Source organism: Rhinolophus ferrumequinum, chromosome 18, assembly GCF_004115265.2.
Source record: "Rhinolophus ferrumequinum isolate MPI-CBG mRhiFer1 chromosome 18, mRhiFer1_v1.p, whole genome shotgun sequence".
Lineage (NCBI taxonomy): Eukaryota > Metazoa > Chordata > Mammalia > Chiroptera > Rhinolophidae > Rhinolophus > Rhinolophus ferrumequinum.
This window is the reverse complement of record NC_046301.1, coordinates 29,978,006-30,004,462: the sequence shown is the minus strand read 5'-3', so window position 1 is coordinate 30,004,462 and position 26,457 is coordinate 29,978,006. Positions and strand designations below refer to the sequence as shown.

General features: G+C 34.8%; 1 protein-coding gene across 10 annotated transcripts in view; it reads right to left on the bottom strand.

The window, feature by feature from the left end:
- Positions 1–26,457, bottom strand: part of HMBOX1 (homeobox containing 1) — a 185,228-nt gene that overhangs the window by 37,222 nt on the left and 121,549 nt on the right. The gene's annotated exons all lie outside the window — the stretch shown is intronic.

Genomic DNA, 26,457 nt, shown 5'->3' with positions numbered 1-26,457 from the left:
ATGAGGAGACAAACATATCCCAAATGAAAGAATATGACAAAACTCTAGAAAAAGAACAAAACGAAATAGAGGCAAGCAATAATCTACCAGATACAGAGTTCAAAACACTGGTTTGTAACACACTGCCAGTTATAAAAATAGTCATGGGGATGTAAAGTACACCATAGAGAATATAGTCAATTATACTGTAATAACTACGTATATAGTCAATAATATTTTAATAACTATGTATGGTGTCAGATGGGTACAAGACTTAATGCGGTGATCACTTGTCAGTTATATAAATGTCTGATCACTATATTGTACATCTGAAACTAATATAATATATGTCAACTGTAATTGAAAAATTAAAAAATTAATAAAAAATAGTCATGGAGATGTAAAGTACAGCATAGGGAATACAGTGAATAATACTGTAATAACTAAGGTGTCAGATGGGTACTAGACTTAGCTGGGTGATCACTTCATAAGTTATATAAATGTCTAATCACTATGTTGAACACCTGAAACTAATATGATATTGTAATTGAAAAATAAAAATTATTAAAATTAAAAAACAAGTACAGTAAAATGCTAATGGTACAACGTATGTGGTTAACTGTAAAATTCTTTCAACTTTGCTGTATGTTTTAAAATTCACAATAAAATATTGAGAAAACAGTAACTGGTAACATTAACAACAAAATAGTAAAATTCTAAGAGCATCCCCAGTAAATCAGAAACATGGCAACAGAGCCCACTATCCCCACTACAATTGTTTCTCTTGCTACAATTTAACATATTTCTGAAAGTCCTAGTCAGTATAGTAAAACATGAGACAGAATTAAGAAACAAATTGGTGAGGGCCATAAAAATTATCATTTGCCTACAATACTATATCAAGAAAACCAAGGGATAAATTGAAAATACCTCAGAAATAATCAGATGGTTGGGTCCTATACAGACAAATAAAATATCAAAACTTTTCCATGTATAAATAATAACCAGTTTGACAATAGAAAAAAGGCACCTATTATAAGAGCAAGAAAAATGGGAATTAAAGATAAAAATACCTAACAAGAAAAATACAGAAACCATGTAAAACTAAAAAATTTTACTCATTTTGCCGATAGGTATAAAAAAGATAGAAACAGAGGAATGTAACAAATTCCTATGTAAGAATGAATAATATGATAATGTCATTTCTTCCAGATGAATTTTTAGGTTTAATGCACTGCAATCAAATTAAAACATATTTTTTCTCTTTTTTTTCTAGTGAGAGTGATATGAGTCAACAATATTATTTTAATGTTCACCTAGAAAACCAGATGAGAATGGTTAAGAACATTTTGAAAATAAATAGTAATAAATGGGCCCATCTAGTCAAATATTATGATATTATGAAGTTATAATAATCCAAACTATGGTTCAAGAATTTGTAAGATCAATAGAACCAACAAATAAAATACTTTATATGCAAGAAAGAAAGTATTTTAAAACTAAGGAGGAAGGGAAAATTGGCTATCTGGAAAATAAGACCAAGTTAGATCCTCACTTTATGAATCCAATATATTAGGGTTAAATGTAAAAGTGAAATCTGAAAAAAAAACAAAACCTAGAAGAAAACATCTGAGGGAGGAAGCATAAATAATGGAGGCAGTCACACAGGAATAAAGCTCTGGATTTATCTATATTTAAATAAATGAAATATATTGCAAATAAATGTAAATATATAGCAGAAAGAGTTAATGATCTCATTCTATAAAGAGTAATACACATATCAAATAAGAAAACCTGAATATACAATAGAAACATGGGTAAAGGAAAAGAACAAACACCAGAAATGAAGTATGAATAATTAATAAACGTGTAAAAATGTTTAGCCTCACTAGAATCAGAGAAGTTTAAATGCAGACAAAAATACTACTTTTCACTTACACGACTCACTTTCACTCACCAAAAAGGCATGGCAGGCAGGCTCTGGTGACAGGCCACTGCTAGTGATGTGGATAAATTCAGCTTTTTGGAGAGAGGTGGTAGTAATACAGCCAAACATATCATTATTCTTAAGACAAAAGGTAAGTATGAGGGTGTTCATGTCAGTACTATTTAATAGGGCAAAACTGGGAAGAATTTAAATGCCAATAAAGTAATAAGGGTTCAATAAATTATGGTATCATTTGAAAAAGAAGGAGCCACTAAAAAAACTATTTTCAAAGAGTATCTCATAATATGGGAAAATGTCAGTGAAAAAGGCAAGTTAGAAAACTATATATGAGTTCTTCTGATTATGTCAAAATATATATATATACAGATAAAAACACTTAATGTAAATGTATCAAAATATTTCCAAATGTATCAAGTATTTTAGTGGTTATTTATGAATGGAAGTATTTTCTTCTTTATACACTGTTTTCTAAATACTTTACAATGTGTTATTCATTTTCTAATAAAAAATCTTAACAAAAATAAAACTAAGTTGGGTTATGTAATATTACAAAATATTATCACCTAGATTATTTTTATAACTGCTTTTCAAAATATGTTTCTCTCTTTCATCATCCCTGTATCTGTCTACAAAGTGGCAACATATTCAAGTTATGAAGTTAGGACCCGAAATAAGTACAATTGTCAACCTAAATGTCCAAATGCAGGGTGCTGGGTAATAAATTATAGCATATTCTTAAAATGGATTAAATCAGTAAAGTCATGTTTTCAAAGAGCATATAAATGATATTAAGTACAAAACTACATATCCAGTATAACCTTCTTTTATTTAAAAAGTTAGATAGGTATGTATATAACAGAAAAATGACCAAAAAGAACTACACCACAATATTAATGATTAAAGGGTGGTGTTAAGGGGTATTTGAATTTTCTTCTTTATATGTTTTTGTATTTCCCCATACTTTATATAACAAGTATTTATTAATTTTGTAATTAAAAAAGTATTATTTGACAATAATGTTTGCTGTCTCAAAACATGAGCAAAATAGACTTGTATGAAATTATTTTTGAATAATAAATATTCTTTGTTTACCTTAATGCCTTTGGCAACAGATTTACACTTTAAAAGTTTGTTTTGCAAATATACTTTAGTCCAACAAACAAGAGATGTCTTACAATAATGAATTTTTTTACAAATAAGAGTTCATTTTTAATTCTACAGACTTCATATAAAAATGGCTCTCTCCAAATCAGCTTTTTGGAAAGTTCATATGATCATAAGAAAAAGCAAAAATATAAATGTGTTCAATTATAGAAGAAACTAAGTCTTTGTGGCTTTACAGCTTCTTAAACATTTTAGAATAGAATAGCCTGTGAAAAGAGAAGATTTTAAGTGGAAAAATTAATACTGGCCTATGAAGAGATTAAATGATTCAGATATGAGAAGTTGAATTTTGGAATCCTAATTCATAAATGCAAAGGAATCCCATAACATAGCTCATTACACATGGATTTAGATAAACCACAGAGTAGATCCTGACAAAGGAAGAGCTTTAAATTGGAAGGAAACATTACCAAGTCAGCCTCTTTATTTTGCAGATGAGGATGAGAACCTTGCAGATGAGGAGCCAGACAGGAGACTTGACTGGCTCAGGGTCACATGACCTAGAACTCAGGTTTCCTGATTCAGTTCATTGGCTCAAAGGCCTCACAGAAACAGCCATTATTTAGCTAAAACATGATATTGTTTCAGACTTCCTTTAAGATGCAAATCTCTGTAGCAATGAATCATCTAAACCAAACTCCGGTAAATTTCACAAGAGCTTCTGGAAGCAAAGATGTGACAGCATCAGTAAGAAACCCATGACAGCCCCAGAACCACAGCCGCGTCTTACCGGGGCCTTTTCCTCCTGGGAAAGGAAATCTGATTGCTCTGGAGATAACCGTAAGGCTGACTGATGGACCGTTTTTTCCCTGGACAGAGGAGAATTAAGTAAACCCTGGGACTTCTCCCTCAAAACGCAACGTCAATCAACATTTAAAGTCTATGTATACAGTACAGTTAACCTGTCACAGAAGAGTTGGTAGTACCTCCTCGGACACTAGCACCCCCCCCACCCAAAGCTTCCAAGTCCTAATTCAAGATGGTAAGATGCCTTTCTTCCCATGTTTAAGAAAGAAAAATCCAGACATGAGAGAATGATGGCTATCATGGCTGAAATGTGCCCTAACATAAAATTTTCATCTCCCAAGGTCCTTTGTGGCAAAAATTCCATATTTAAATATTTTATTTACTTGCAGTATGCTAATTGTCACTAGACCCTACTTGCTGTTTGATTAACAGGTTTCAAGGGTAACACTGGGTGTAGCAGCTGAGTTTTTAGCACACTTTATCCTATCATTAAGCCTTAGAAAAAACACAGGCTTGTTATCACTTATCCAGGAACAGGCAGCCCTAAATGAAGCCCGACCACAGTTGAGATTTGGTGTGTTTGCTTACTACCTGACAATTATAGAACAAATTTTCCTTCTAATATGTATTACCTCTTAGTCCTAAATCTTTCTATGAAGACCATGAAAGGAAGACTATAGACAGTTTTCTGGAGTTGTCAGGTTTAAAAAAGTAAAACCAACAAATTCTAATCACCCGAAAGAAAAACAACTGAGAAACAATATTTCTGTTGAAACGTGTCTCTTGACTGCATACCACTGAAATTCGCTAAATGTCTGTTCAACGCTCCATTGTATTTTAATAACGAAGAGAAAGAACACACACACAAGGGCAGTATCTGGTTTTGTTGGTCCATGGATTTCCTATTTCCCACTGAAACCACGAAATGTGGGTAATAATTATGTGACGTTCGTACCAGTGGAAGCTGCGGTACCATGGAGAGTGAACTGCATCCACCAGGTCACTCACCATCAGGGCACGAAGTGCGTGTGCCCCTTGCTCCATCTGCTTCCCTCGCCTCTGGCCAGGGAGCAGCTAGGTCTTCCTTGTTCTGTTTTGTCACTCTTTGATGGTAGGAAGCAGGTTTACAAGAGATTTGTAAGGAGATCTGGGATTGCTAAGTTTCTTCCACTTGGTGTGTAAGTTGTCCTGAGGTAGGGAGCCTATTTTTAAATAGAAAGTGCTAAATTATAAACTGGCCACTTACCGATCTGATACCACGGACCCAAAATTTACTCTGATATGAAGATCAACGGAACAGGATTAATAAAATCAATCCATTGTCTCCTGCATGGTTTTTCTTATTATCAATGCTGTATTTCTGCAAAATGACTACCTCTTGCTAAAAGGATGCAGTCTATATCTACAGTGAGAACTTGTTCTTCCAGAGGAGGTCTCACCAAATAGCAAACCAACCACAGACAGCAGCCTAGGTTCTTTAGAGAATCGGAGGTGCGCTGGTTGGGGAATATCCTGATACCTCCCTAAAAAGGGAAAACACAGTACCTTGCACTGAGGAGTACTTACTATTTTCTCTTAAACCAGCTTTTTACTTCCTGTGTCTTGGTTTTCTCGCTGTTTTTAATGGGAGTCAATCAAACTACCCAGGATAGAGATAAATGCCTCTTTAATTGCCTTTTAAAAAGCCATAAATTAATTCTGATAACACTCAACGAAAAAAAAACACTTTATTATATTGTCAAAGCTGAAAGATTATCTTACCAATTGTATAAGAATTAAGTAAATTTCTTCACAGTGATACTACAGAGCAAATCTGAGGTACAGTCATGTTCCAAGGACAGGATTTTGATGACAAACTAAGGTTTCTATTCCCCAAAAGATGGTAATTATAGGATAGTCTCAAAATGGTTAGAACTATAGGTTAGTCTGGCCTTTTAGTGGATGACATGTCAAAAGTGGAACCAATAAAATAGAATATTTGGATTAGGCACTATTATGATTGGGGTTTCTATGGTACACAGGTTTTCAAAGTATAAAGATTTTAGATACTTTCTATCACTGAAATTACATAGTCCATTCAGGCTTCTCCAACCAAAAGTCAACTATATCAGAAATGGGATATTTACCTACCAGTTCATATTCTACTAATTAGAGGTCTTCAAACATCAAACATATATGCAAACTTTGGTACACGCTGTGAGTATTTAGTCTGTCAATAATAGTTTCCTAATGCATTATTTTAAGGGTCAGGACCACATCTGTCTTGTTAATTACTGTATCCCCAGTGTCTATCACAATGAGTGGTACAAAGTAGAAGCTCAATAAATATTTGTTGAGTTTTAAAAAGCTCAGTAGTTTACTGTGAAGCTTTTCCAGTTAAGTCTGTAAGTTGATCTCCATCAGTCTTAATGTTTGTAATATGATGCTTATAATTCTACTTCTGGGATACATCATATCTTTATTGGTGACTCATTACATACAACACCAATATTTACCAAACTGTACTTCATTTCTGAGTAAATTCTGGTCACAAAACAGTATGAGGAACCTGGGGTCTTTTGTCCTGTTTAAGTGGCTCAGGGACTATAGAAACGAGGGGTCTGTTTGTATAAAATGAAACTGCTTGCAGATCTTCTGCAGGAGGATGGGGAGAATTTTGCATCTGCCTCAAAAACATTGTGATAATTTCTCTTTCGGCTATTTCTGTTTGACCAAAAAGGAACCAGGAAGTATAATTTGCCAACTTAAAAATGCATTTAAGGACAGTTCATCTTCTTACTGGCTATGAGAAATGGATTGGGATAACTTTACCTGTCAATAAGTGGGAAAGTTTTGTTGTTTTTTTTTCCTCAAATGGTCTAATGGATTGAAATGAGGTCATGTCCAGGCTCCTGCTGTCTTATATAAATGTGAAGAACTTCCTTCTATTTGCAGAGATAGAGGAGGAGGAGTTCATTATGTTCTACCCGAGTCATTCCATAAGGAGTATGCAAGAGGATAAACTCTTTTTAAAATTCAACTTCCAGCATCCATTAATTCCAAAATTTATAGTGCATTCTAGCAGCATCTTCTACCTTAAAACAGTGACATCAGAAGACAGAGAGAGGAAGAGAGGAAGACCAGCTTGCCAGGGGTTGCAATGATGATGGCAAGACAGCATACGGGAGGGTGGAAGGCATATATTTTAGGTCCTCATTCATTACTGACCAGGACAAACATCAGCTTTTACAGAGCTCAACTCTACTCCCTCAAAGTGGATATTCTGGGTGGGGGTGGGGGTGTGTGGGATGGTACAATGATCAGGCTAAGGAAAAACAACACAGAGGCATTTTTCTGCTGTTTCTAAATCATTTTTACTGGATCACTTTAAATCATCAAATTATTATTTATCATCTAATTGAAGGCCTTACAACGTCAACAAAAACAGAAAATACTGCATCACTCTACTTCCTCCCTACCCTGAGTCTAATATGTCTGGTAGGGGAGACAGGGTGACAGCACTTCCTGATTTTGTTAAAGTAGTAAAGTCTTCTTAAACATTCAATTTAATCGAGTTCAAGCAACACTTACTGGTGTCAGACTTTATGCATAGCACTGTGCTAGCCTGTGGGCCCCCTGAGTCTATAACCAAACTGCAGCCCGCAGGAGCCATAAACTATACCACTGAAGTACCAGGTAACCTTACTTAGCAGATGATCAAATAATCCATTCTGAAGATATGGCTTAATTTTTCTTCCTAACAATGTACTGCTATAACAGAAGTCAGCATGAAAATTGAATTTTATAATTTTATAATAATCCACCTTTATAAGTCAGCAGGGAAAAAAAATGGATCAAAGATTAAAAAAAAAACCACAAAAAACAGCTGGAATTTCACCATATTTCCCTGAGCACATAGAAAAGAGAATATTATTTAAGCTCCTGTCTTCAAAAAGGAAGGAAGAGAAGATTTTTCAAAATAGTTCCAATTGGGCCGGACCGGTGTCTCAGGCAGTTAGAGCTCCATGCTCCTAACTCCAAAGGCTGACAGTTCGATTCCCACATGGGCCAGTGGGTTCTCAACCACAAGGATGCCAGTTCGATTCCTCGAGTCCCGCAAGGGATGGTGGGCTCTGCCCCCTGCAACTAAGATTGAACACAGCACCTTGAGCTGAGCTGCCACTGAGTCCCTGGATGGCTCAGCTGGTTGTAGTGTGTCCTCTCAACCACAAGGTTGCCGGTTCGACTCCCGCAAGGGATGGTGGGCTGTGCCCCCTGCAACTAGCAACGGCAACTGGACTGGAGCTGAGCTGTGCCCTCCACAAGTAAGACTGAAAGGACAACAACTTGGCTTGGAAAAAAGTCCGGAATTCCACACTGTTCCCCAATAAAGTCCTGTTCCCCTTCCCCAATAAAATCTTTAAAAAAAAAAAATAGTTCCAATTTTTTAATTCCCAGGATGTTTCACAAATGTGAGACACAAAATGCATCTCCCACCCCCAAAATAATGTGAGTCTCTGTCATAAAAGAGTGATTATCAAGGCTCTACATGTAGGAGGAAAGTGACACCAACAACTCAGAAAATGGATTAAGAGATTTTTTTCCAATGATTAGAATAAGCATACTTCGGCCTGGATGTAAATACGAATGCTCGGAGAAAGACAAATGTTGCCAATGTGCCAACACCAGGGTTTTCCACAGTCGGGATGCAGCCTGCTTCCCCAGACTCATTTCCTGCCTGCCTGACCATACACCCAGTACCTAATTTTTCGCGCCTCTGTGCCTTTGCTTCCACTGCCAAGAATGCTTTTCTTCCTCGACAAAACCCGCCAACATCACACTGCTCTACAGAACCTGTGCTGCCCTCCTCACACCACGCTCCTCGACGTCCTACTGCACTTGGTACCTCTGTCTCCAGTGTCTTTGAACCTGACTCCTCCATCAGACTGAGATCTATTAAGGTAAAACCTTATTTTTAAACATACTTCAGCACTAGGTATTACAGTGTTTGGCACATACGAGTAGATGATGAATAACTTTCTTCTGAGTTAAAAACAATGCCAAGTAGACTTTTTACTGGCTAAGGCATCGGAATACAGAAAATAACTCTTCAGAAAATTCCATTTGAAGAAATCAGCATTCTTTTTGAAAGTTCTTATTTAATATTTTTGTATTGACTATTTAGTAGTAGGAGGAATGTATTTATCAAACACCTGCTATGTGTGTTATATACCATGCTTAGTATCTTGCTTGCATAGTCCTTTAGTTTTAAATCACAGCACTTCTTTCATAGCAAGTAATTTGCTGAAGGATATATATATAGCTCGTGAGTAAGACAGTCAGGACTAAAACCCCAGTCTTTCTAACTCAAAAATCTATGTTCTTGACAATTATATTATCAGAAACAAACAAAAACAATAAAAGTAACATTAAATTATACAAACTATTCAAAATTTAGGGCAAACTATTTATTTAAAATTTTTATTATCTCTCCCAATCTCTATCTTTGTACGTTTATGGCTTTTTACACTTATTGTAATAATGCAATTTTTCTTCTATTGCTTAACACTATTTTCATCCACGTTTTTCTTCGAATTTACATAGGCTACTCCGTCATCAGAACTTAATTATCATGGAGGTGATTTTGTTCTTTGAAGTTAGTCTATTCATATTTATGCCAAGCACCAATTATCTTCCAAAGATTCAATTCTAGGGTGGGAAGTACTCTCCTATCAAAAACCACTGAGTCTAAGAGGCTCTACAAACAAGAACTATGATTGTTTCGAATCACAGCCAATACAATTTTAAAAATTTGAGGACCCTTGGAAATTATGTAACGTTTACTAATTCTTAGAAACATTTCTATTGACCAATTTGCTTTTTAAATGAAACAGAAGCATAATGCTTTATTTATAAGAAATATTAAAGAATATACTTGTTTACAATCCACTAGAAAGCAACTCAGAAGAACAGAGATGGGAGGGGAGGAGGTGTGCTTAAAAGAAAAGAAAGTGTGGGAGATAAAAAGAAATAGATATTAGTTTTTCTGGCAAATTAACACAAAGTCAGGAAGAGGGAGATGCAGAAAAAAGTTCAGGAGGGAAAAAGAAAGATTAAGAGGGCCTGAGAGAAATGAGAGATGAATGAAGAAACACAGGCGAGAAGAAATTCAGTTAAATGTAATAAGAACTTGTCTTATTCGTCTTTGCATCCCGATTCTCAGCATATAGCTTAGCATAGAGCAGACACTCAATGAAAATTTACCAATAAAAATTGAAGAAGATAAAGAGAAAGGGTTGAGAAGTTCAATGGACACGCTTTTTAGAAAATCGTATTCTATGGTTAACATGGCTATGGATTCAAAATAAGCAACTTAATCTTATTTCTTCTGTGTGTTTAGCCAGGTTAATCAACCTCTCGGTCTGAAAAACAAACTGAAGTAGATGATCTTTAGGGTCTCTCTCTTAGTCTCTGCAGAAATGGTGACCAAATACAGGTAAATAAAATCAAAGGGAGTTTCTTAGCTTAAATGCTGTTTAAACGGAAATCAGTGGTCAACAGATGCAATTTATATATTTTTATACAAGGAAGGCAAATGAGTCCTTTTATTGTTCACATGATACAAGTTGTCATTCCAAGAAACATCTGGATAGGTCTCAATCTCTCAGAAGAGCAATATAAAAAAAGTACTCATAAGCATTTCTACTCTGATTTTGTTTTCCAGCTCAGTTAATCTTACTGAAATGAGCAGGGTCTCTTACTCTATGGAGTTCTGTATAGTATGAACGATACCAAATAATATTGGGACACTACACAAAACAATACAGAAGGATACTGCTAAGGAAGAAAAAGGTAACTATTTTTCCATTTTACAAAGTAACAGGATTCTCTTCAAGAGATACTTTTTATTTTTATAGAGGGTAAAATCTTACTAGAACAAAAAGCAGTTATTTCTCCATCTTTTAATGTTAATTAAGAAAGTCTCAAACTAATGAAGCAAAACAAAAAGGGAAAAGCATTAAAAGAAAATGTGTCTTCATGAAATGGGAGCAGAAGTGGAGAAGATTTCTTGTGTAAAAAGTTTTTAAATTGCACAGAGGTGATTAAAGGTAATGAAAGAATTGCAGGTAGCAGCGCCAAGGAAATCGGGCAGGTTAAATCATTCAGAGGTTACTATAAATGAACACAAAAGAAACAGATCTTCCAGGGCCACTTCAAGTTTGAACCTATGTGACTCTTTTGTCTTTCTTTTATGTGCACCTACAAAAGTGTATACCGTATATCATCATATCATCAGAGTTCAGCATATTTCCGAGTCAGAAGACTAGGAAAAGAAACATTCCCTGCAGGTCAAGGTTTTGATGACTGGCAAAACACTAGCAAGCTTGCACTGCATTTGTCTGAGCCACACCCAGTCTGTAGTTAAATATAGAATTTAGTTTCTGGAACTATTGGTCTTCTTAACCTTCATAGTCCAAGTATTCACTGAAAAAAGTAAAAGTAAAAAGGAGAAAGGAAAGAGACTGAAACCCAAATCCAAGTACTAATAAACTGTCCTGGGAAGAATTCCAAAACGCAGAAAATACCAAGAGAATTAAATTACAGAAGCCTCAAACAACATTCTAGAAACACACTTTACAAACTGATTTGTCTCTTCTATGCTGATTCTCCCAGGATGTATATAACACACTTACATAAAATGCATTTGTGCACTAGATTCATGTCTCTAATTCAGATTATATATTCAGACTGTATAACAGTCAGGTTAACAGCAGCGATACCAAATTTAGAGCGATGATTTAATTTGAGTTTGCTATAATACTGTGATTGTGATGGTTACTTTTCTTCACAAAGAGGCACTTTTATCCTAAGAAACTATTTTTCGATGCTTAAATTTTGGGGGAAGAGATACTCTCAAATTAAAAAATTTTAATATGATTCTTTTGACTGTACGGGGAGGAAACAGGAGACAGTATTTGGGGAATTTTTTAAAGTTGTTTTGTAAATTGACAAAGGTTAAAACAACAACAAAAAAATGTTTTCCTTATAATACCAGAGGGTTCAGGGCTTTGGTAGTGATTTTGTTTTATATTGCTCATTGAAGATAAACATAAAAAGAGGAACAAAAAACATATTACAAGTGTACTATTCCATAAAACAAAAACAAACACATGCAATAGTTTAAATTACATACACACACACACACACACATTCATTTTGCCTTCATTTTCCTGAACACACCCACATGCAGACTCATCATTCAGCTACAATAACAGCAATAAATAACCTATACGTGGTACTCATACCCGTCATATTCTACTGCTTCTGCCTGTCACAGCTAGGTACTCTTACATTTATTCCTGTATCTAGTTAAAGCCTTTCCAAGCTGTTGCTTCTCTTTCTATCTTGCTTAATTGGACTGAAAACCTATAGGAGATTTGAAGGTTTCTTTTATCCTTCTGCCTTAAGACCAGAAAAGGAGCCATAGCCAAGTGTCACTCTTCTGCGTCCCAGTCATGTATTCTAATGCTCCAGAGACACACGGGTTTCCAAATCTACAAGAGGATCGAGCCCAAATCGCTGAAAGGTGAAAGAGGAAAGAGCACAGTAGAAGCCTTGCTCCTAGGCCAGAAAGTCTCCAAAACTTCTGACCGCACACTCTACAGACCTTTCAGGCCTACGGGGTTCATCATCCCTTCGCTCCTTTACTCAACATGAATCTGCTCTCGCCATCCCCAGCACTTTGCCTCATACTTAGGAAGTACTCTGTGGTATGAATGAACGAAGGGACAGTTCGATTTGCTGAATAAAAATCACCTCTGAGTCACATTATTTGCACCTGCAGATATTTCAGACATATGATGGAGATGACTGTTTTCCTCCTGTGAATATGTAAACTACTTGAGGTAAGCCTAGCTCAGTGCTGGCACACAGCAGATGCTCTATAAATAAATGACTGAATGAATAAGTATTAGGCAATTATCTAAATCTATTTTATCCATTAAAATCTGGTCAGGCCCTCTTTAAACAATAACAACAAAAGTCTTTTTAATTATGGAAAACTTCAAATCTTCGCAATATAATAAACCCACGAACCCCCATGTACCTATTATCCAGCATCAACAATTATGAATCATTTTGCCATTCTTGTTTTATCTTTCCTGTTATAATCTCCACATGCTCTAAAACAAATGGAACGTAGCACCACATGTAATCTAGTGGCATCAGACTTCAGAGTTAACAAAGGCCACGTCCATATATTAAAAACAATGTACATCCAAATAAAAAGAACACTCCTCTTAGTAAATAAGCAGAATCCAAACCTATGGCTAGCATTGTCTAAAGGTCCACGTGTGGCCAGGCCACTTATTAGGTTTGTGGCCGTAGGAATTTATTCAACATCTTAAAGCCTTGATTGCCTCATTAGAAAAAGGAGAAAGGGGGCCGGCCCGGTGGCTCAGGCGGTTAGAGCTCCATTCTCCTAACTCCGAAGGCTGCCGGGTCGATTCCCACATGGGCCAGTGGGCTCTCAACCACAAGGCTGCCAGTTCAATTCCTTGAGTCCCGCAAGGGATGGTGGGCTCTGCCCCCTGCAACTAAGATTGAACACGGCACCTTGAGCTGAGCTGCCTCCTGGATGGCTCAGTTGGTTGGAGCATGGGCTCTCAACCACAAAGTTGCGGGTTTGACTCCCGCAAGGGATGGTGGGCTGCGCCCCCTGCAACTAGCAACGCAACTGGACCTGGAGCTGAGCTGCGCCCTCCACAACTAAGACTGAAAGGACAACAACTTGAAGCTCTCCACACTCTCCACAACTAAGATTGACACACTGTTCCCCAGCAAAGTCCTGTTCCCCTTCCCCAATAAAAATCTTTAAAAAAAAAAAAAAAAAAAAAAAGAAAAGAAGGGTGGAATGAAAGGGCCAGCCTTCCTGGCACAGCTTCTCACACCTTTATTTCACCCTGAAAAAAAAAAAAAAAAGAAAAAGAAAAAGGAGAAACCAGGACTGCAGTGAGGATTAAATGTGGAAAATAAATATATGTGAAGCTCCTATTAGTGCACTAAATGTTTCTTTTTTAAAAAACAGCTTTATTGACGCATAATTCACATACCAAAAAATTCACCCATGTAAAGTGTGTAATTCCGTAGCTTTGGGTATGTTCACAAGAGTTCTGTGAGCATCACCACAATCAATTTGGGAAATTTTCATCACCAGAAAAAAAACCCAGCACTCCTTAGCTTTCACCCCCAACCCAAAATACCTCTATCCTCCAGCACTAGGTAACCGCATATCTACTTTCTGTCTCTACGGATTTGCCTATTCTGGATATTACATATAAATAGAATCACATGATATTGTCCTTTGTGACAATAAATGTTTCTGGAACTGATATTTTAAAAGTCAAATATGTGGTATAGATAATGCAATGAGGTCAGAGAAGTGGAAAAGGCCAAAAAAGGGGAATGAATACATACATACATACATACATACACACACACATACATACCTAATGAGCATATACTGTAAGTCAGGCACTACGATATGTGCTAAGGAACATTATTGAAGTGCTTTGGGGATGGTAAGAGGCAGGAACAGAGTATGTGTGTTATGTGCTAGCAGGTGGGTAGTTGGTGGAATTCTTCTCTGAGTGCTTCACTTTCCTCATTTAAATAGGAAGCAAGGTCACCAGGAGAATGAGGATAGGGAGTATGCAGAAAGAACAAAGTGTGAAATAATTGTTTAGGAGAGTTGAAAAGAATGAACCGGGAAGGTAGAGTATGACTGGCAGAATTAACGACCCACTTGAGGTTCATGGTCATGAATTTAAAATGAGATCAGTCAGCAGAGTTTTAAGTTTTCCTCCAGCCATATTTAGCTGCAAAAATGCGGAAAGACTATAAGACAAAAATGCAGAAACAGAAGAGCTGGATTTCACCATGTTTCATTTATACTCATGACTTTAGCTATGTCTCATATATTGATGACTCCTAAATCTCCATTTCTAATGCCGCTGAAATCTCCTAACACAGAAATCTTGAGGTAACTTCATGGTCAAAGCTCTAGGTGGAAGAGACTTAGATGGCAAAAGAACATTTCTTCAACACTGGTTGTGACGAAGGCATTCTATCTACTATGTGCTTGACACACATTATTTCACATAACTCTCGTAACTCTTCTCATAATAACCATCTCCATTTTACAGAAAATCAAAATTCCTAAAGATTAACATACAGTGAAGCTGGGACTAACTAGTACGTCTGTCTGTATGACTTCAAAGCCCATCCACTTTTGACTATATCTTAATACTTAACTATTCTTTTTATAAATATGGCAGTTGGGGTTAAGAGATGTTGAATGATTTGCCCAAAGTCGAACTACTTCCTATGGTACATACAGATACTATCTCCCAGATGAATGCTCTTTGCTAAGGTCTTCTTTATACTTCCTGTTCCATCATGTTTATGTTCAATATGTAACTAGGTTAGGTTGTTTTTTATCTTCAATGTTTTCCTGATGTCTATTACCTCCTATTAATTTTCTTCCCTTTGCTTTGACATTATAGTCTGGGCCCTCATCACTCATGCATAGATTACTCTAACAGCCTCCTAGCTCGCCTCCCTCTATCCCTCCTCCAATCCGTTTACTCATAGGCTAATTACTTCCTTTTACTAAGGCTCTTAAAAATAAACTTTAAATGATAAAATATCTACAGAGAATTGTGAAGATTAAATAAGATCAATTATCATATGGAATAATTATCAATAAGACCATTCATTATACACAAACTGTAAAATCCTACTCAAATGTAAGCTATTACTGCCTTAAGATAGGGCAGATAGTACAACTTATGTTTATTTTACATTTATCTCCTGTTGACTGTAGGCATCTGGTATGTGCTCACACACATCCTTGACTGGCTGATTTCTTGCCCATCTCCCCACTAATATTATCCAATAGACCAATCTGATCAGGTATCATCTCCTTTATGATGAAGCCTGAAGGCCAAAGCTGTGGTATAATTAAGCATGGCATTTACTTAATTACAGCTTGCATGGTATGACTAAGTAGTCATACTGAATAGTCCAGTAGAGATGCTCCTGATGAAAAACACTACGTCCTGCCACAAAGAACTCCTTCCTGATAACCTCCTAACGTTACCACATCGTATCTCTGATTCTCCAACTGGTGAACTCCTACTCATCTGTTAGAACGTGGCCACTTTGGTAAAGTCTTCTGGACTCTTTCCTCTGCTTGTTTGCATCCCATGATCCCATAAACTTATTACCCACCTTCATAATAGCATTTATTCCTCAGTTCCATAACTGCTTATACGCTAGTGCCATCCACCCCCTCCAAGTTCGTGAGCTAATATATTTCAGGGTAACTAAAGAGTTGAGAGAAAGTTCTTTTTTCATAGAGGAATCCAGCTGATTAATGCAAAAGAAATGAAAAAACTGGAATACAACCATTTTGCAACCCCTTATTAAAAAAGTGACTGGGGAAAAAAATCATCAATGGAGGACAAAACAGTGGTTCTCAATCCTGGCTGCCCTTTAGAATCACTTGGGAACTTTTCAAATATATCTCTGCCTAGGTCTCACACCCAGAAATTTATGATTCAGTTGGTCAGGAGTAAATTCTCATTGGTATTTTTAAAAGTTCCCAGGTGTTCCTAATATGCAGCAAACGTTAAGAATTACTACCCTAAAACTATTTGATAGATGGGGGAACTTTCTAATAAGTGGATCAGAAACAGCACTGAATCCATTGACTAATCTTATAATTACTAAAAATGGAACAACCAGACATTATGTGCCTCTTTACATGATGTAAGAGGAAGAACAAAGCCCCAGTTATATACCAAACAATTGAACCAGAATCTAATCAAGACTCTAGATTTAACTACCACTCTACAGACAACATGGCATCATGTTAAGAGACATTATACAGATGTAATTGGCCAAATATAAGTGTAGGAAACTCAATAGGAGAAGTCCTTGGTCTCTTCAATAAACAATATGAAAAACGTTTGTGTGTGTGTAAGGAACTATTACAAATTAAGCCACTCAAGAGATATATCTACCAAATGCAGTGTGTAAAAATACATGCTTGATGAACAGGTGAATGAATGAATGAATGAATGAATGCTAATTAGAGAAAATGTACCAATCATTACAAATGATGAATTATTAAATCTTGTACTTTGAAAAACAGGGATAGATATGGAAAAGGATGCAGAAGCATAATAATTTTGATATGTGAATTAGTGAAATATTTATCTGTTTCTGTCATGGTAACAGAAAATTTTCTAAACTATTGCAGTGGACTTAATGTTTGGTTTTTACTTTATATTTGTATTTACACACATACAATATATATGCAAAAAGACAGGACCGCACCATGAACCCCCAGGTAAGTATCACCAAGCTAAAGAAATCATCAACTTACTGAGTCTTCTCTTGTTTTATCCACACCCTTGCTCCTGCCTTTCTGCTTTGAGTTTTTTTGAAGTAAATCCTAGATATTGTATCATTTTATATTATTATACATTTCAGTATACATTTCTAAAAGACAAAGAACTCTTACTGTTAATAAATATAGCACCATTTACATATAAGCAACCATTATCATAACTGAAACAAGAATCATCATTTATCCAGTCAGTGCTCGAATTTCCTCAACTGGCTAACAGATTTTTTTTTAAATACCTTGAAGAAACTAAGTCATTATTCTTAGGGTCTCTTACATTAGTGATTTTGTTGACTTGAATCCCCGGGGCATTGTTTAACAGAACTTTGTTCCATATTTCTTATAAACTTGGAGCTGGATCTAAAGGCTTGATTTGATTCAGTCTCAATTTTGTTAGAAAGTGTACTCTACTGGTGGTGTTGTGTACATACTCCAAGAGGTACATAATGCCTCGCTATCTGACCTTTTGAGATGTTAGCAGCTATTAATGATCATTGTTAGACCTATTATTTCATTAGGAGTTTGCAAAATGATAATATTTTAATTACATTATTCTTTTTTCATTTATTCACTGGTATCCTTCATCAGAGAAATTTTTTTTTGATTAATTGGAGATAAGGTTCACATATGAAAGGCAGATTAAATGCTCAGTTCTTTCCTTTTACCATTTTCAAATATTTAGTTGGTTCTCTAACATTCTCCAGGTGTGACTAATAATTTTTATAGCATTATTATTATACATGAATTCTTTTATTAAAAAAATTTTTATTAGTTTCAGGTGTACAAAACAATGCAATAGCTAGACATTTCACCCTTCACAAAGTGGTAACCCTCCTCCCCCAATCTATTGCCCCTCTGACATTGTATATATACCATGTTTCTCCAAAAATAAGACCTAGCCAGACAATCAGCTCTAATGCTTCTTTTGGAGCAAAAATTAATATAAGACCCAGTCTTATTTTACTATAAGATCTGGTCGTATATCATATAAGATCGGGTCTTAATATATCCTGGTCTTATATTAATTTTTCCTCGAAAAGATGCATTAGAGCTGATTGTCCGGCTAGGTCTTATTTTCGGGGAAACACGGTATCTACTGCAATTCCATTGACTCTATTCCCTATGCTGTACTCCATATCCCGTGACTATATGTATATTAAATTATAGTTAACATACAATATTATTCAGCTTCAGTTTTAGGTATATAATACAGTGTCAAGCATCTACTCCGTCCATAAGTGGTCTCCTTAATAAGACATGTGCCCATCTGACACCCTGCAAAATCTTTACATTATTGATTATATTCCCCAAACTGTCTTTCATATCCCCATGGCAATATTGTAGTTACTAATTTATGCTGTCTAATCCCCTCACCTTCTCCCTCATTGCCATCCCCCTCCCTTCTAGCAACCATCAGTTTTTCTCTATATCTCTGAGACTATTTCTGGTTACTTTGCTCATTTGTTCAGTTCTTTAGATTCCACATATAAGTGAGATCACATGGTATTTGTCTTTCTCCAACTGACTTATTTTACTTAGCATAATGTTCTCTAGGTCCATCAATATCATTGCAAATGATAAGATTTCATTCTTCTTTATAGCCAAGTAATATTCCTCTGTATAAATATACATGAATTCTTAATAAATTTGATATGCTTCAATCTATTACAATTGGTATAACTACTAATTGAATTGCCACCTTCTTTGGACAGTGAGAGATTCTTCAACTTAGCTCCTGAGTCCTTTTGATATCACTCACTTATCTGGAATGGCGTTGCTTTAACAAGATGTCCAGTCTCATCATGTATATTTCCTGCCCCAGGCCTGGAATCAGACATTTTTTTCAAGGAGGGCTAGTGGCGCTTATGAACACAACAGGCCCGAGGCATTTTGATTCCTACTAGGTCAATAATTGTCTATAGGCTTTTTGAGTAGGCAGAGTGGAAAACTCCTCCCCCTTTATTTTTTAAGAGAAAATATAATGAATTTATATCATTATTTAAAATTCAAATTCAGGACTACAGGATTTCCCATCAAAATTATAGGAGACTTTGTAGCAGAAATTGATAAGATGATTCTAAAATTCAAAGGGAACCAGAATAGCTAAAACAATCTTTAAAAAGGCAGAAAGTAGAGAAGTCATGCTTTCATATTTCAAAATGTACTACAGTATTACAATAATCATGACAGTGTGGTATGCCATATGGATAGACACACAGATCAATGGAATAGAATTGAGAGTCCAGAAATACACCCTCACATTTATAGTCAATTGATCTTTGACAAGGTTGCCAAGAGTAATCAATGGGAAAAGAATAGTTTTTTTTAACGCTGCTGTAACAACTGGATATTCACATGCAAAATAATGATGTTGGATCGCTACCTTACATCATATACAAAAATCAACTCAAAATGAATCAAAGACCTAAATGTGAGAGTTAAAAGTCTAAAACTCTTAGGAAAAACATAGGGATAAACTTTGGTGACTTTGATGTGGGCAAAGCCTTCTTGGATAAGACAATAAAGGCACAAACAATAGATAAAAAAATAAATTGGACTTCATCAAAATTAAAAACTTGTATGTTCCCAGGTCATCATCAAGAATGTGAAAAGACCACCCATAGAAGGGCAGAAAATATTTGTAAACCATATATCTGATAAGGGACTTGTACCTAGAATACATAAAGAAATCTAAAAAGACAATATAAAAAGACAAATAATCCAATTTTAAAAATTGTCAAAGGATCTAAATAGACATTTCTCCAAAGACACACAAATAGCCAATAAACATATGAAAAGATACTCAACATCCTTAGTCAGGGAAATGCAAATCAAATGAGATCCTACAAAACCAATGAGATTCTACTTCACATACACTAGGACAGCTATAACAAATGTTGTCTGATAACAATCAGACAGACAATAACAAATGTTGGTGAGAAACTGGAACCATCATGCTGGGTGGGATGTAAAATGGTGCATCGACTTTGGAAAATAGCCTGGCAGTTCCTCAAATGGTTGAACACAGAATTACTATACGACCCATTATTCATAATAGCTAAAAACTAGAAACAACCCCAAATTCCATCAACTGACGAATGAATAAATAAAATATGGAATATCTATATAATGGAATATTATTTGGCAGTAAAAAGGAATGAAATACTGACATATGCTACAATAGGGATGGACCTTGAAAACATTACGCTAAATGAAAGTGAGTCACAAAAGGCCACAGATTGTATAATTCCACTCATATGAAATGTCCAGAATAGGCAAATCTATTAATATATATAGAGAAAGTGGACTGATGGTTACATAGGGTTGGAGGAAAAAAGGAGTGACTGCTAATGGACACAGGATTTTTTTTGGGGGGTGAAGAGAATGTTCTAAAATTGTGATGGTTGCATAACTGTAATATACTAAAAAGCACTGTACTACACACTTTAAATAGGTGAACTGTATCTCAATAAGGCTGTTACTGAAAGAATAAATTTGAGATAAATGTCTACCTTTGTGTATATACATACACAAGATTATAGTTTTACTTAATTCTTTTGATTTTGTTTGTATCTCTTTTACATTGAAAACCTTGGTTCCTAATCACATTAATATAATGACTTGTTTTACGTATATCAGTATCTATGCAAATAAAAATACTACCTGAGTAACAATATTATCAAAATTAGCAAGAACAGCATAAGATTCTTTTCTTTGTAGTTCTTTTTATTCGTAAGCTGTATCCCACCAGGAAAGCATAGTCAAAATACTGTGTTGCAAAGTTATTTGATATAGTTCCTGAGAGTTTAAGTCACCAACTTTTATACACAGGCTTGTTTTTTTCATTTCAGTTATTTTTCAGGTATCACCTCTCCCTCCGCCATTTGAATTTAATTTTGTTTTATAATTATGTAAAATATTCACATGATTACAGTCAAAATAAGGTATATTCAGAAGTCTAGCTGCTATCCTTGTTCCCTCCAATCTGTTTTTCCGCCCCCATTGGTAACCATTTTATTTATTTTAGTTTACTCCTTCATTTAAAAACACATTATAAGCAAATGTATAAATACATAAATGATAACTTACTGTATGCAATTGACAGTGCTCTTTTTTTTTTTTTTAGAAATATCATACCCTGGCAATCACTATAGAGAATTATTCATTCCAAAAGTTGCAAAAAATGCAAAAAAGCCTTTCAAAATATTTAATAGCAATACTACAGAAAGTCACAGTATTATTTTCATTCTGTGAAAAGAAAAATTCACTCCTTCTTTCAGCTGCATAAACTCCATTACGTGAGCCTAGACATCCAACATATGGATGTACTATAGTGTATTCACCCAGTCCACTATCAACACACATATAGATTGTATTCATTATTTTTATATTATTACAAACAGGACTGTTACCTTTTCATATTTTTGCCAATGTCTTTGGGATAATTCTCTAGACGTGGGACTGCTGAGTCAAGGGGCAAATCTATGGATAATTTTCCCTTATACTATCAAATTTCTCTTCACAAAATTTTTCCATTTTGCACTCCCACAAGCAATGTATGAGAGTGCCCATTTCTATACAGCTCAATGAATAGAAAATATTGTGGAACTTTTTGGATTTTTGCCGATGTGATAGGACAAGAATGATATCTCAGTGTAATTTTAATTTCTCTTACTCTGAGTTAAATTGAATGTTTTTTCATATATTTAAGTACCATTTGCATTTATCTTTCTCCTGGTAGCTTTAGTCCATTTTTCTATAAAGTTTTGATCTCTCTCTTTTAAAAGTTCTTTATATACCAGGGTTAATAACAAATGGCAAATATTTCCCCCCCCCCTTTTTTTTAACTTTGCTCATAGTTCCCTCACCCAAAGTTTTTCTTCTAATTTATGTAATCAAATTAATCAACCATTTTCTTTATTGCTTTTAGATTTTTTAGTCATAATTAAGAAAAATTTCTCCATTTCCAGGATATGGAGGAATCCTTCATATTTTCTTCTATTATTTATGTAGATTCAATTTTTTGACTCATTTGAAATTGGTGCACAGTGTGAAGAACGGAATAATTTTTGACTTATACATTTGAGTAAGGCTACCACTTTGATGGTTTTACAGTCTGTGTGTATGTACTTATTCACCCATCAATCTACAAAAAAGTATCATGCTTTGCTCTGAGACTAGGGGATTTATATTTTATGTTAAAAAGTAAAAAGTTCCATTTTCACAGTTAAAATCATACTATGACCTTCTCTCCTATTGCTGTTAAATATTCTGATAGGCTCTTTGCATTTTTGCAATTATTGGAATAAACCATATACTTTCTTACTGGTTTTGCCAGGTATAATAACATTAAACCAAGGACAACCAATTCCTGGATTAAAGACACTTATTGATTAAAATTAAGGATGACATGTGAAGATTAAGATTAAATGGGAGCCTTACACAGGGTAAGTGCTCAGTAACTTCTTCACTGAAATTTAATCACTGTGATTCTGTAGCTAGTTCTTGTTGCCTCAGGAAAAAAACAACCAAAGGAATCACAAAGCCTTCAATGTTCAATTCTGAAAATGCCTTAGGAATATAACCTATTGTTATTAATGTTATCAAATTATAAATTAATCCTTCCTCACACTGACATTATGCGATGAATATATCTTCACGAAAAAATTAAATGAGTCAATAGCACAAGCAGAAGTTAAACCAACTAGAAACTAAAACCAAAGCTTATTTTGTTATACAGAGGAAAATGTACAACTTTGCAAATCAGTTAGATATTATTTAAACTCACGTTTGTTACATGGTAAATTCTGAGGAAAATATTTAAAAGAATCAAAATTTCTACATGAGAAAAATAAAGCAGATTGTAAATGTCAGGTCTCTAGGACAATAAAGTTTCATTCTTACACTGACTACTCGAGCATGTAAAGATTCACTTTATTCAATAAATGGTTTTTACTCTTATCTATAATAAAGAGAGTGAGAAAAGGAACAGATGATAACATCAGTGATAATCTACAGTCTCACGCTGGCTACTAGATCCAAACTTTTCCTTAAGCAAACCTTTTAATTTCAACTTGATCACAAGGACAAAATCCTGGCCTGAACGTCAGCATTTCAAATCTCCCTCTCTTTCAGGCAGTGATGTTAATGAGCTGGGAAATAATCAGGAAATAGATAGGAAGGGACATGCCGAAGTCTCAGATGACATATAATTCATTATTGGCTATTGAAAAACTTCATTTTGTAGATGAGGAAGCTACAGCTCAGAGTTTGTAACCTGAACAAAGTTGCACAGCTGAGTTACTAGCAAAGCCAAAACCAGATTTTAGGTCTGACTCTTGAGTCAAATATTCTTTCCAGTATGCCATTCAACTGGTCAGATTAGATAATTGAGGGGGAAAAAAACAAAAACAACAAACAAACATGTAAAGCTATCTCAATGTAAATATGTATTCTATATCAGCTTAGAAATTAAACCTAGTTTTAAACATTCAATTGCATTCTTTTCTATTATTAAAATTATTGAGAAATCTCAATATGAAAATTCAATTGTTTTTACCTCTGCTTATTTTATTCTTTTTTGGTACATTTAATTTTATAAAGTAAATAATTTTCTAGCAGAAAATTACTATCTTATTGCAGATAAAACTTGCCATCAAAATAAAATTCTGTAAACAATATTTATAGATAGGAGACTAAAAGGAGAATTCTATACATTTAACACTTCATAATCATATTTAATTAATTTATACCATTTCATATGGGAAAACTGAAGCCAAGGTCAAATTTAAGTTTAAAAAGTACTGAACATCTACTATGGATCAGGTTCTGGTGCCTAGAACCAGAGGATTAATTACCAAATCAAAGTCAAAAACAATTATTTCTAATCTTTGGGACTAAGCTCATTTAGGCCACAATCCTTATCGAAGAATCTCAGTGGCCTCCCCAGCATTACTCTGGTACAAAAACCAGACAAAGATACTACCAAGAAAAAAAAAATTATAAGCCAATATCCCTGATGAACATAGATGCAAAAATTTTCAACAAAATATTAGCAAACTGAATTCAGCAACACATTAAAAACCTCATACACCATGATCAAGTGGGATTTATTCCTGGATGCAAGGTTGGTTCAATATCCATATATCAATTAATGTGATACACCACATAAATAAAATGAGGGGTAAAAATCATATGAACATATCAGTAAATGCAGAAAAAGCATCACACAAAATCCAACATCCATTTATGATAAATACTCTCAGCAAGTGGGGATAGAGGGAACATACCTCAACAGAATAAAGGCGATTTATGAAAAGCCTACACTAACATCATATTCAGCAGTGAGAAGCTGAAACTGTTTTCTTTAAGATCAGGAATAAGACAAGGATGCCCACTTTCACTCAACATATTGGCAGTCCTAGGCACGGCAGTCAGACAAGAAAAATAAATAAAGGCATCCAAAATGGAAAGAAGTAAAGCTGTCAGTATTTGCAGATCACATGATACTATATATAGAGAACCCTAAAGATTCCACCAAAAACTATTAGAATTGATAAATTAATTCAGTCAAGTAGCAGGATAAAAATTAATATTCAGAAATCAGTTACACTTTTATACACCAAAAACAAACTAACAGAAAGAGAAATTAAGAAAACAATCCCATTTACAATTACATCAAAAAGAGTAAAATACCTAGGAATAAATTTAACCAAGGAGGTAAAAGACCTGTACTCACAAAATAATAAAACACTGAAGAAACTGAAGAAGAAAAAAAATAAATGGAAAGGTATACCGTCCTCATGGATAGGAAGACTAAATATCGTTAAAATGTCCATACTACCCAAAGTAATCTACAGATTCAATTCAATCCCTATCAAAATACCAATGTCATTTTTCACAGAACTAGAACAAATAATCTTAAAATACAAAAGGAACCACAAAAGACCCTGAATAGCCAAAGCCATCTTGAGAAAGAAGATATCTGATATCAAACTATACTACAAGGCTATAGTTATCAAAACAGCATAGTACTGGCATAAAAACAGACACATAGATCAATGGAACAGAATAGAGAACCCAGAAATAAACCCATGCCTATACGGTCAATTACTCTATGACACAGGAGGCAAGACTACAAAATAGGGTAAAGACACTCTCTTCAATAAATGTTGGGAAAACTGGACAGATTCATGTAAAAGAATGAAGCTGGATCACTTTTTTACACTATACACAAGAATAAACTCGAAATGGATTAAAGACTTAAATGTAAGACCCCAAACCATAAAACTCCTAGAAGAAAACATAGGTAGTAAACTCTCTGACACTGCTTTTAGTAATATATTTTTGGATGTCTCCTCAGGCAAGGGAAACAAAAGAAAGAATAAACAAAAGAAAAAACAAACAAATGCGACTACATCAAACTAAAGAGTTTTTGCAGAGCGAATGAAAAGACACCGTCCTGAACAGGAGAAGATATTCGCCAAAGAAACATCTGATAAGGGGTTAATATCCAAAACAGATAAGGAGCTCATACAATTTAACAACAAAAAAGCAATCTGATTAAAAAATAGGCAGAGGCCCTGAATAGATATTTCTCCAAAGAGGACATACAGATGGCCAAAAGACATGAAAAGATGCTCAACATTACTCATCATCAGGGAAATGCAAATTAAAACCACAATGAGATATCACCTCACACCTGTCAGATTTGCTATCATTAATAAATCAACAAACAAGTAATGGTGAGGACAAGGAGAAAAGGGAACTCTTGTGCATTATTGGTGGGAATGTAAATGGGAGCACCACTATGGAAAATAATATGAGGGTTCCTCAAAAAATTAAAAATAGAACTACCATATGACCCAGCAATTCTACTTTTGTATTTATCTGACAAAATCCATAAATATCTTTGGTATTTATATGAAGAAATCCATTAACACTAATTCGAAAAGATACATGCACCCCTATGTTCATTGCAGCATTCTTTACAATAGCCAAGATATAAAAGCAACCTAAGTGTCTATCAACAGATGAATGTATAAAGAAGATATAGTATACATATACAAAGGAATATTACTTAACCATAAAAAAGAATGAAATCTTGTTATTTGCAACAACATGGATGGACCTAGAGGGTACTATGCTAAGTGAAGTAAGTCAGACAGAG